The 14,212-nt window shown below is 34.4% G+C and overlaps 1 long non-coding RNA gene across 1 annotated transcript; it reads right to left on the bottom strand.

Moving 5' to 3' along the window:
• Positions 1-4,912, bottom strand: LOC127724209 (uncharacterized). The gene is made up of 2 exons (XR_007992392.1): positions 4,800-4,912; positions 1-1,265 (listed from the first exon to the last, which is right to left on the bottom strand). It is a non-coding gene; the product is annotated as an uncharacterized LOC127724209 (long non-coding RNA).
• Between the last annotated feature and the right edge of the window lie 9,300 nt (positions 4,913-14,212).

The following is a 14,212-nucleotide window of genomic DNA, read 5'->3' as shown; positions in this document are numbered from 1 at the left end:
TAACTGGAAGATATTTAATTCAATTAAGACATGAATATACGATATAATTATCACAGTATTTCCATGTACATATTCGTGAATACAATAAGACCATGGATGCAGATTAATTGTTTGTTTTATTGTATTTTATACGCACGTGTGCTTTATCTGGGCGGTGTTTGAAAGTTTATTGGAGGTTGGCGGTTTAAATTGGCAATACTGAGTGATAACTACCGTTCCTTTTCAAACGGCTCTCGTGAAGTTGTGTTGACTTATTAGGTCGCATGCCTTATTGTTAAGATTGTTTGCAGTTAGGATCGCCTTTCGCTCTCCTCATCCAATTACGTAAAGGATTGTCGACAGATCTCAAAGCCGGATCCATAACCATGGTCTGGGCTTGCCGGTTTTTTCTCCTTGCAATAACTATGCCACTTGATTTGGACTCAACAACAATTTTTACAAATGTCGAGATACTGGTATTGGCATTTTTTACATCATAGCTTATCTTCCAAGACAGAACAGCGTGATTTAAATCTTTGTTGTTAACTAATGTTTGAATAAATTTATCTTTTTCGTCTACATCATGTTGGATTCGATTGAGCGCAATAAATGTCTGAAGGTCTGATGCATGTTGTTTTATGTTCGCTATGTTATTTTGGTATTCCGTAACGTCTTTTTCCGCTTGTTGTACTGCTGTTAATAATTTGTGTATTTGTTTGCTTTCCGATTTCTCTGTTTTGCTGAGTTCTTTCAATATTTCTTCTTGGAGTTTGTCAAGATAACTTACAATCTTTAATTTAGTCATTTTTATTTCTAACTCTATTTTTTCTCTTGTTTCCTTGATTGCGGTCAGATTCTCTTCACGGTCTTTTCGTATTCTTTTAAAATTTTCAGAAATTTCTGCTAAGGTCTGTTCGATATCCACGAACGTATTTGATGATTTGACATCTTTTACGACATCGTTAATATCAAAAAGTTCTTTGCACACGTTGTGGGTTTCCACAACGCACTTTTTACAGCATAGACAATCATGTTTATAACAGTATATTTGAATCTTTTCATTGTGGTCTCTGCAAGTTTGTGTTATTTCTAGAATTGTTGGTGGCAGTTTCTTGTAATCATCGATAGAAATGGTATTATGTCCCCTAGTTGCCTTGGAGATGCGGTGATGTTCGGTACACTCTCGACAAAGACCTTCGTCACATTCGGAACACCAAACTACTGATGGTTAAGTTATCTGACGAAAATTACATATACCACAAATAGTCAAATTAGTCTCCATTATCCTAAAACAAATAAATATTAAATATTGCATTAATTATACAAAATATTATAAATGCCCAAGGTCAAATAATATGGTATTAAAATAAATAAAAGATTAAACGATATATCGTATTAATCCATGAAACACATTCACTACAAATACATGGAAAATCTAACGGCAAAGGCACAGCGATTCTACAGTTTCCGTAAGTTGCAATCCAAATTTTCTTCTTTGCGATCCAAATTTTCTCTCTCCAATTTTCTTGCAATTCGTGGGGATACATGTAGGTGAACCACGAATTTAAGTGTTCAGTGATGTTTAAGTTCAGTATCAGCATTCATGCAAACCTTGAAAAAATCACGATATTTAATATTTCCTCAATCCACAAAAATTAGTACCCACGAAAATAAAATCATCGCCCTAAACATTCATGAAATATGATGCGCTGAACGTACATCAAACAACAATCGAGTAAAGTATTTACTTTCATTTTCAAATTTATATGTTATATATTTTGATTTCGAAGAGATGAAAATATAAGAATTGATTGCTGCTTTCTACGATTTTATTACGGAATGAAAGCAAATATCATCACATTGTTTGCGCTCCAACTTTTATTTCGTACTTTCGAAACTCGGCTTAATATAATAGCATGAAAAGGTAGCAGGAAATTTCCTGTTGAATACACATTACAAGTGAAGCACATTATTCTAGCACGCACGCACGCACGCACGCACGTACGCACACACACACACACACACACACACTTATAAAATATTGAGGGAGCGTTAAGTAAAAGTAGTTATAACGGTCACGTTAACATGCATCATAACCGGGTCACTTGAGACCCGGTCTAATTAGTCATACGCTTCGCGTCACAATGGAGAAAATCCGTTAATGGATTCTCATTGGTAAATATTAGCTTAATCCGTATGAAGTAAAGGCTTTCTTAACATCTGATTGGGTAATATTGGGGTGAGGTGGGTTGATGTAAACATGCGTCGTCGAATTCCTTATCAAGCCAACATCCATCACGGTACAGTGTAGTCCGAATAATTAGGGACGGCATCACAGCAAAAAATCAAAACAGCCTTTCAAAAATTTTTTTTTTAAAATACGTTTTAAATTTTCGGACTAAGTACAAGGAAGTTCTAATTACAAAACGGTCTACTTCTTAGGACAATTTCCAAAGGGGGAAATCATAAGACTTCATATTCGTATTTTATACACATAGGCGTCGGTAAAGGTCTGTTTTGAAAGCAAGTATACATGTATGTAAAAGTATTCAAAGCGTTCCCAGATTTACTTGTGTAAATAAAAGGAGATGAAGGTATCATAATTAAGACGGCAACCAACTTTACACCAAACCTAAATAAGGTTAACACTCGAGTATCTTCAATAGACACATGTCTTTTACAATATTTCAAGCTCTAAATTTTCAAAAAATAATAAAAATAAACATTTGTGGATGATTTTACAAAGACTTAAAAAATATGCAATCAACACAAAATCCCTTAAATATATAGCAAAATTAAATTTAGGAGACCTTAAGGCAATGAACAGGAACGAACTCCGTTTGCTAACATCTGAGAAAACAATAATCACAGATGCATGTACATGTTTGTATTATAATGTTCTGACAACAGATGGTATATAGTTGAACTTTGATCGATGCATATGAATAGTAATAATTGCAAATGTTCTAAACCATAGTTTTAGTATATTTTTTTTGCAACGGCCCAGCAAATTAGCCAGTCAGATATTTAAAACATACAAATAAGACGATATGTTATGATTAACCAATGTGGTAACTATTCACCAGAGACAAAATGGCATAGATGTTAGCATAATTATATACGTCACTCTACTGCATTTAACAATGAGAAATAATCATACTGCATTGTAAGCTATAAAAGGATTCGATATGACAAATGTAAAAAAGTTCATACGGCATGTCATTATTTATGTACAAAGCAATTATATATAAACGAAAAGCAGGTGTAATTCACAGCAACAGACGACAACTAATGAAATTCAGGCTCATGATTTTGGTACAGGCACACAGCGAACTTGGCGGGGATAACCATGTTTGCGGATGCCCAACCTACCCCTAACCTGGGACAGTGGTGTTAAACCGCAACATACATCATTAAAAACGCTGCTCCTTTGCTTTTTGTGTTTTTGCTGTGCACCTATTGATTTTGTGTCCTGTATGGATAACCCACACCCTTTCATTCCTATTTTCTCCAGCATGGAACCCGCACCAAATCACCATCACACGAGATATCGAGCAAGTACAAAGACGAACAGCTCGCTTGGTCTATAGCTGCTATCAGGACAACTCTTCAGGATGTGCAACTAAATTATTGAACCAACGTCAGTGGGAATCACTCCAGCACAGAAGATGGGAAATTAGTCTCTGTGTTATAGGACCCAACACCAGTTGATTGCCATTGATATATTCAAGTATATTACACATCATGTGACAGCAGGACCAGAGGCAACCATAATCCCAGACAAGCTAGAGTAAAGAAAGATGTTAATTATCACTCCTTCTTTCCGAGAACAACAAGAGAATGGAATAAATTACCAGAATCTGTAGTGGAGTCCGGATCAATAGAGGACTTCAGGGCCGGAGTAAACACCATCTCCTGGACCCAGCCACATCTCAATTAAACAGCAGGATACCCAATGCACATATTTGTGAATACACACTTACTGATTTTAATGTTAATACAATCCAGTTTTCCCGGACTTTTACTCTTGGCCAAATGAGTTGCCTCCAGTCTGTTTGAGATGCGTCCGAGTCAATTACACTCAATTGCAGAGTCCGACTCGTAACCGGGAAAAAGAAGATAGACAGAAAGTAACGATCAGATAGTCATACAATGACATGTATTTACCTTACTTCATAACATACCAATTTGTCAATTTTATTCAGAACCGACTTTAAACCGATTTACTCCTTAAGCGTTTTCCATCAGTAACCTTATACGCTACTGGAACCTGCTTAAGTATGATATAGGAACAATAATTTCCGGTATAATTCAGATTCAATAGGATCTAAAACGTTTGTGAGTTGGTTTATCAGGACAATTAATGAAAAGATCTTGATCACACTTTTTTCAAACAGAGATTAAATAATGACATATCTGCTGAAAAACTGATTCATTAAAAAAGTTTATTGAAATAAGTACAGGCAAACACGCAAGTGATTTAGAAATTAAGCTCTTTTCAGGAGTTAACAATGACAAAAATTTAAATTGTAACCCTTAAAATGCTATTTTGACCTTTCCTTTATTCCAATGTTTTTCCCCCCCATTATTATTTATATGCAGAGCAATATTCTGAATGGATTAAAATACAAAGCAAAACAACAATTTTCTACATAATAAGCTAAAAACGACAAGCTTTTTAGAAAAGCTATTACTTGTACTTCATGTAAATATTGATCAACAAAATGTTTACCTTTCTGAAGAACATAAAAGTTAGGCAATAATTGTATCGACCCATATGCCCAAAAAGTATGTCAAATATCTTTTACAATAAAACTTACCTGTATATAAGCTAATTGTGTGCGGTACCAATGTACAATTAGTCTACTCCAAGATATGCATACCGTTTATCAACGACACTAAAATCTGCGCATTATATCATCTATTTTTAAATACATGCATTTTGTAGTTGGTATACGCGGTTAAATTTAAATCATTCTAATTCTTGTTCACCGATTTGACCAAAATTCTTATATTTTATTCATCACATACTTAAAAGTTTATCCAAATTAGAAAAATTCCAAATGAAACGATTAACAAATCATAGCCTGTCCATAATGCATCAGCAGTACGTACGTATTTTAGACCATACATAATCTAATTATCCATCGATATGACTCCCAAAGACTGCCGACGGTCATATAACCCGATATAAACATAATCATAAAACTAGACTCTACTCTGAAGTAACTGAATTATAACAAAGTCAATGTAGGACTTTCTTTGAGATATTATTGTGTCTGGTGCCCCCGCAGATGCAAAGTGTTAATTTAAAATACAAAAAGTTGAGCATGGGAGCACATAGGTCTGTGGTTCACTGTAGGAGGAGTTATCCGTAAATAATAATGCACCTCTTATGCAAGCATATACTCCAAAAATGACAAAGTTCAATTATCTCCAAAAAGTGCAAATATTATTAAAAATCAAAACCCTGACCACATGCACACCTTCAATGTATGTTCAAATAGCCAGCAAAGTGAAAACTTCCTAGCATTCAAACTGTAGGAGGAGTTATCTGGAAGAGCTATGCACCTCCTTTGTAAGTAAATACTCCAAAGTTCAACTATCTCCCAAACGAGCAAATATTATTAAAAATCCAATCCCTGACCACATACACACCTTCAACATATTGACAAACAGCCAGCAAAATGAAAACTTCTTGGCATTCATACTGTAGGAGTAGTTATCTGGAATAACTATGCACCTCTTATGCAAGTACATACTCCAAAAATGACAAAGTTCAACTATCTCCCAAAAGAGCAATATCAATAAAAATCAAAACCCTGACCACTTGCACACTTTCAATATATGTACAAACAGCCAGCAAAGTGAAAACTAGCATTTAAACTGTATAGGAGTTATCTGGAATAGCTATATACCCATAATGGGACGGACGGACAGACGGAAGGACGGACAGACGGACGGACAGGGGTAAAATTATATGTCCCCCAACTTTCAGTTGTGGGGGCATACAAAAAAGTGCCTAGCAAGATTTTGTGAGGTAGACGAAATTGACCTTAAAACTATCGTATTGAATTTTGATGTCCACAAATAAACAGATCGGACTTAATTTACTGACTACTTTTGTTTTGGTTTGATTGTAAATATAGCATTATAATTAGAATAAAAATTTATTTTTTTGTTAAGATAAACAATAATTTTACCTGGTTTAAAAGATATAGACTCGTCCAGTATCCAGTTTGAACGTCATTTAAGTTACTGTACACGTGTGTGTACATGTAAAAAGAAAAGTTATTATAATTCAGTTTAAATCAGTTGCGTAGCAAGGCCATTTTTAAGTGTAAGCCCGAACCTCGGCAAGGGGTCTGAAGGTCCCCAGCAGCCCCAGGGCAGAGGACCTCCGGGAAGGGGTCGAAACCCCCGGGAGCTCACGCGTTATCGTGAAAAAGAGATGAGATGATTTCAGCTTCCCAGTTGTGAAATTTCAATTCTATATGTAGCAATATTCCGGTAGAATTTGCATATGGAGTAAAATTATATCTCCCAGTTGATATGATATTTCAGAACTTGCATTTCCCATCATGATTTCCTTGAATGGGGTTGCTACTAACAAGGAAGCTATTAAACCAAGAGTTCCAAGTGGTGAGGTTGAAAGCATCCCTTTGAAAATTTTAAGATTGCTATCACGAGTTGGTTGACTGTTTCATAGATGACGACGGACATGTTTTATTGTTGTAACAGTCCCGTCCTCTTTTCCTCGAATTTGACCTACCGAATTAGACTTATCACCGGATTTTTACTTACATGAGCAACACGACGGGTGCCACATGTGGAGCAGGATCTGCTTACACTTTTCTGGAGCGCCTGAGATCACCACTGTTTCAGGTGTGGTACGTATTACCTAGTCTTTAGTTTTCTATGTTGTCTGTTATGTACTGTTGTTTGTCTTTTCGTCGTTTTTCATCTTTTGCCATGGCATTGTTAGTTTGTTTTCTACAGATGAGTGTAAATATCCCTTTCGTCTCTTTCGCCTCTCCTTTAGAGTTTGATTTGGGGTTTTTTCATGTTGATTTCATTGTGTTGATTTGGAATTTAATGGTCCTTTTTTTTAGAGAAAAAAGTCCAAACCAGTTACTTTAGAATATGTTAAAAAGGAGATGTCGGGTTACAATGTAAACCAATCAATCGACAAAAAAATCAAAACTTTATAAAAATAGTAAAAAAAGCAAGTCTATCGTTCTGTTAATTATTTCAACTTCATATAATTTTCACACCTTTTTAATTTCGTTAATGGACGCATGAAATAATTAATTTTCATAGATGGTCAGATGTGACATAAAAATGCAAACAACACATATTATATCCCAGCAGATACTAAATTAATTGCTTTAAACAATAGTAATATGAGTAGAATAAAAATGAACAAATATATAATATGATACCATTTGATTAAAAAGTAAATTTCGTTATTTTTATCTTCAATTACGAGTCATCGAAGAAAGCATTACAATTGCTCGTGTAATTTAAACAGTTCCTTAAATTTATTTGGATCAAAATATTTTTCCCTCCTAAATTCATGTGCACGCCCCGGGCCTTTTGACCTAAAAGTAGCTACGCGCCTGCATGCTTTAAGACAAACTTTTCAAATACATTTTTTTTGTACACTTTTTATAAATTAAAAACATAAAAAAATAAGGCACCGATTGTTCATCTTTATTGTTACATTCATGCAGGTTTTGATTTATAATCAATATGCATGTATGAAAAATTCAACAGTTTAAAGGTAAATCTGGGACATAAAAATAATAATCCCAGGGTAAATCAATAATAAAATTAATCCACTCAAATTGCGTAAGATTTAATAACAATGACTTGTCCACGTCATAATAAGTAAAACATGTAGGGGTAAACTAGTTAGGGAGAAAATGACAGATATTGTAAATTCATTTTTTTTGTAATAACGAATAAAAATGTGTCAACCAAAAGTTTTCCTATAACAATAACATGTCGTTCTGTATTGGTTTAGTTTTCGGATCTTTCATTTACGCATTTGATGCAATATAAAGTTTGGGCTTTAAAAGTCTACTTAATTATTGACTTTATACAGAAAATTCCCTCTTTTAAAACATCTATTGTTTCACATATAATACATGGATACTAACTAAAATCATTTCTGAAAAGACTGTAAAAAAATTCATTCTGATTGGTTTAGTGGTATTGTCATAAAATGTGTTGAAATGAACCGTGGTACAGCAAACATCGAATTCCCTCACAAAATGTTATCACGCACTTTAGAAATAGAAATAAAAGCACGTGCAATTGGATTTTTCAAGGTCTGATTGATTTCATGTTAAAGGTTAAAAATATATATAAATCATCGTTTTACCTGTATAACAATGATTTTTGTAAGCCGGATCAGTCAACTTAACGGTTATTCCTGATGGCTTCCTTGTTTCACTTTTCAATGTTGACATTCTTTTCTTTCTTTATATGAATGAAACACACGGTAAACACATGCACATCATCTACACTAAAGGTCAGATTAAAAGGTTGCATGAATTCGGATTTAGATAAGTTGAATTATTGACTTGCAATACAGTAATACGATGTTTTTTAGCTGATTTTGCCGAAATTGAACCAAATTGACGGTTAAACGCTAAATATTATTTCTATTTCCCGCTTTAATAAATTTGAAACCAAACAAAATCGTGTCTTATTCTTTTGTCTAATTCGTAGCTTATGCCGCTTTAACAACAGGCAACACATATATCATGCATAACCAGGTACAAGATTTTAAGTAACCGATCATTTGCCTTTTGTGAGGGTACGTTTTTTTAGTTGTTCATTCTTAATTCCTTGAATAAATATTTTTGTTAAAAGGGAAGTGAAAAATAGGAAAAAAATAAAAACGACATTGAATTTAAACAAAACATCTGGTAAAAAAAATGAAATTGTTTCTACAGAGATAAAAAAAAAATGCCCCATCTCTCACAAATCCTTCCTTTTCAAAGACTTACAGAAAGTTGTGTTCTTTATATGTGACGTCATCTGGCATGGTCGCCTTTTTCATGGCGTCACAATAGGATCTTCAGAAAAAAACCAAGAAAATTTGACGTCATAATTGATTTCTACCTATCATTTGCCGAGAACAAAGTTTTCTCTAGAGATGAGAAATATTTTCTCACATTGATCGAGAAATGTGAAAATAGCATGAAAATTAGAGAAACGTGGATCTATTACAACGCTATTAAGCAGACATAATTAGCCTCTATGTCTTTGGTAGACGAAACTTGCATCTGAAGTTTTAATTTACAAACCTGGTATATTTGAGGTGTTTTGGTCGATGTCAGAATTGCTTGTGGACGTTAATTCTCCAGGTCTAACCAACCTAGTAGTCAGCACTCTTGCACTGAAATGAAATGTCATTCACAGTCATTTTCTGTAAATTTACTGTTCATAAAAATTTTAAATAGTTCGAAACTTTTTTATCACCAGGCATTATTGAAGACCGTACTTTGACATATAATGGTTTACTTTTACAAATTGTGACTTGGATGGAGAGTTGTCTCATTGGCACTCATACCACATCTTCTTATATCTATTAACCATATCTGAAATACCTTTTTGGAGTATTTGGCATTCGGTGCTTTTCAACTTATTATTAGATTTGACCTTTCACCTGTTTTGATTTAAGTTCCACTGATAAGTTTACTAGTAATTCTTAAAAAGACGAAATGCGCGTCTAGCATACAAAATTATCAGCCTGTTGTTTTTAATGCGTGTTTTGTTTTTTCCAGGATTTAGCACTTACTTCTTGACATGATTTTAAAAATTGCTTGACAGGTGTTACTTACATTCCATGAAATGCTCACTGTAAATTCGTTGCCACACCTTGTTTAACTCTATACGCAGTTACTGCGAGGTCTCTGAAGTTCATGTGAAGACTTATTCTCGTTTAAGCCTGAGTTCCAGCAAGGTCTGAACAGTGTGCAGTTTATGCGAGGTCCGACTCTATGCGCTGTTAATGGGAGGTCTGATTCTTCACGCAGTTTATGGAGGTCCGACTCTCTATGCAGATCGTGCTAGTTCTGATTATTTACGCACTTCGTGCGATGTCTGACTCTTTACGCTGTTCATTTGCGGTTTCAAGCTATACGAAGTCCATGCGAAGTCTGATTATATACGCAATTCATAAAAAGCCTGACTCTGTAAGCATTTAAAGTGCAATTTCACTCTCCATGCATTTCATGCGAGGTAACTTAATTTTCTTTTTTTTCATCTGCAACTTTTTACAAAGAGTGGGTATTCTGAACGACAGTTTCAGCAATTTGTTAAAATACTACAGTATACTAGACGTATTCTATGCATGGCTGCTTTTAAGTTGTTAAACTCTGGCAATTAATTAGGAGGTAGTAGTCATAACTGGACGGTATTTCAGATTTGTAAAAAATCTTCTGTGCATTTGAAACTCCTTAAAATGCCTCTCAAAATCAAACAAAGGTCCTATTCCTTTACGTGATATTTTCGACTGAGTCCGGATTCACTAGCGGGCGATGCATGCATAGTGTCACTGTGGGATGTTTACCCTGTCGATGAAGACATGTCAATGTATGTTCTTCCTGCTGTTTTATTAGAGAATTCTTTAGTAACTGTTAAACATACTCTGGTGACGTATTGATATTTTTCTGGTAAAAAAAAGACAATTCAAATAGTGCGAGAGTCTCAGAAATGCATGCCTGTTGTTCTTTTAGTGAATTCTTTAGTAATAATTAAACAAACTCTGGTGACGTAGTGATATTTTTCTGGTCAAAGGAAGACAATTCAAATAATATAAGAGTCTCAAAAATGCATTTAAAATTATTACATACGAATAAACATATTCACATAACTATACAAAGTTATGTGCAAATTATCTTGTAACAAACTTTTCAATTTACCCATTCTTTCACATATTCAACTAACGACCTGATTTTTGAATTTAAACTAGAGGCTCTCAAGAGCCTCTGTCGCTCACCTGATTCTACTTTGGTTTTGGAAATCATGTAAAAATATATGAAAATCATAACAGATACCCTAATAACGAGTGAGGCCAAATTTGGTTTAATATTGGCCCTGTAATTTAAAAAAAAAATCCTGCTGGCTATCTTAAACAGCAAATCGGCAACAAAGTAGCAACACTTCATCAGCACCTCATAAAACATTTATGCCATGTTTGGTTTCGTTCCATTCAGTGCACCTCTAGAAGAAGCATTTGTATGTATTTTCCATAGGGTCTTATGTTGAAGGAAGTCCCCCCGCTGGCGGCCATCGTGGATGAAGGATCAGCTTCAAAGTAACAACATTTAGTCAGCACCTCATAAGGAACATTCATGTAATGTTTGGTTTCAATCCATTCAGTGGTTCTCTTAAAGAAGACATTTGTATGTATATTCCATAGGGTCCCTTGTTAAACATTGTCCCCGGCTGGTGGCCATCTTGGATGATGGATCGGCTTCAAAGTAACAACACTTGGTCAGCACTTTATAAGGAACATTCATGCCATGTTTGGTTTCATTCCATTCAGTGGTTCTCTAAAAGAAGACATTTGTATGTTTTTCCCATTGGTCTTATGTTAAACTAAGTCCCCCGCTGGCGGCCATCTTGGATTATGGATCGGCTTCAAAGAAACAACACTTGGTCAGAACTTCGAAAGGAACATTCATGCCATGTTTGGTTTCATTCCATTCAGTAGTTCTCTTAAAGAAGACATTTGTATGTATCTCCAATAGGGTCCTATGTTAAATTATTTCCCCCGCTGGCGGCCATCTTGGATGATGGATCGGCTTCAAAGTAATAACACTTGGTCAGCACCTCATAAGGAACATTCATGCTATGTTTGGTTTCATTCCATTCAGTGGTTCTCTCAAAGAAGACATTTGTATGTATATTCCATATGGTCCCTTGTTAAACATTGTCCCCGGCTGGTGGCCATCTTGGATGATGGATCGGCTTCAAAGTAACAACACTTGGTCAGCACTTTATAAGGAACATTCATGCCATGTTTGGTTTCATTCCATTCAGTGGTTCTCTAAAAGAAGACATTTGTATGTTTTTCCCATAGGGTCCTATGTTAAACTAAGTCCCCCGCTGGCGGCCATCTTGGATTATGGATCGGCTTCAAAGAAACAACACTTGGTCAAACAAAAGCACAGACAGGACTTGGCAGGGTTTGTATCCATCCCTCATCCCTAAGAACAAAAAAGACACTAAGAACAGATCTGAGAGTACTCGCAGTTACTGCGAGCTAGTTCAAAGCCGATTACAACTAATAAAAAAATCATGTATCTAAGACCAAAACTCTACACAAATAAGTTTATTAAAGGATAGGTAAGTTTACCCGGATCGTATCTAAATCATACCAAGGAAAATTTGGTATTAGAAAATTATTTCAATATTACTAATGACCAAGATATATACTAGTATACACTTTGCAAATTCCGAACTTCAAATCATTCACTTCCAATAGAAAAGGGGAGATGGTATCATATTCACAGAAGTGCCAGAATGGAGATATCGGAGACGAATATCACTATATTTTTGTTTGCCCGGCTTTAGAAGATGAATGGAAAAGATTGATACTAAACGAACGAATAAGCAGACATAATGTTTTAAAATTCAAGACACTGTTTAACTCTAAAAAACCAAAGACACTCAGACAGCTTTGCAATTTCACAAGATGTATCAATAGTAAAATTACTCCTTCTTCTCAACCATAATTTCAACATATTTAAACACTAAAACTATTTCTTTAAACATGCTTATTTACTTTATTTGTATTCTTATATTTTCATTTATTTTATCTATTTTTATTTATTTAAATTTTTTTTTATTAATTTTTTTTTATGCTATCACATCTAATATTTTGTATGCATGTTTTAAACTTCTATGTAACCTTTGTTCTTGCATGGTTTTATGTGAATAAACAATCTATCTATCTAAATATCCGGGTTCGGTAACCAACATTCCGTAAAATTGGAATGTGCTATTCCGTTTGAAATAAGTACAGGTACAGACAAACTTGCAAACCAAATCTTTGTATCTAAGGAAGAATTTAGTAAAGTTTTAAAGTAATTTGTGGTAACGAAATCCCTGACTTAATAATTACTAGTAATACATAGATTACGCTCATTGAAATCCAAAACGTCACTACAGACACGGGCATAGCGAACGAGATGGGATATATAAACCCCGTAAGACAGTGCCAAAGGAAACCGTTCAAAAAAGGAAAATTAACCATAGCGAAAGACAAATCGTCCCTTTTGTCGTAAATGTTTGTGTAGAGTTTCTCGTGTACAACTAGAAAATTAAATCTAGGAAAAAATAGTCATTGCTGTTAATAATTGATTTATTTAAAGTAATATAAATAAGAAGATGTGGTATGAGTGCCAATGAGACAACTCTCCATCCAAGTCACAATTTATAAAAAATTAACAATTATAGGTCAAAGTACGGCCTTCAACATGGAGCCTTGGCTGACATCGAACAACAAGCTGTAAAGGGCCCCAAAATGAATCACACCAACAAACGACAACTACTGAACAATAGGCTGCTGACTTAGGACAGGTGCATACAAATGCAGCAGGTTTTAACGTTTTAACAGGCGCCAACCTTAATCCTATAAAACATCAATTGAAATGGCTTAACTCGATCAAAAAGACATTTAAACAAGAACAAGTAAACATACACTGAACGAATAAGTTTGATCTATGACACAATATAAATACATTATAAAACGTATGTGCCTATATAACATAGACTTAACAGGTTACTTTGGGTAAATTTTGGTAGTATATTTACAGAATTCTTGATTATTTAACGAATAAATATCATCAAGATATAGCATGTATAGTATAAATAGTCAATAATCTAACAACAAATATAAGAAGTTATGTTCTTATTCAATACTTCAAACGAACATAAATCATTTATAAAGAAAAACTCAACACCGTTATTTGGTTATCAGCTCGCCCCGACAGCACAGGAAGCTTATTTTATTACAAATAAAAACACAAATGTCCAATTTGCTGTCATCGACCGCCATCACATATAAACACAATCTACAATAGAAAAATATTCTATAAGTTGAAGAAACAAATCTTTACAGTAATACATATCATATATACTATTTACTACATAACATACTATGATCTTTCCTATGAAGTCTTGAAAGGGTGGGTGGGTTATTAAACGATAC

Source organism: Mytilus californianus, unplaced genomic scaffold (genome assembly GCF_021869535.1).
Source record: "Mytilus californianus isolate M0D057914Y unplaced genomic scaffold, xbMytCali1.0.p SCAF_14, whole genome shotgun sequence".
NCBI classification, from domain to species: domain Eukaryota; kingdom Metazoa; phylum Mollusca; class Bivalvia; order Mytilida; family Mytilidae; genus Mytilus; species Mytilus californianus.
This window is presented reverse-complemented; position numbering and strand designations above follow the sequence as displayed.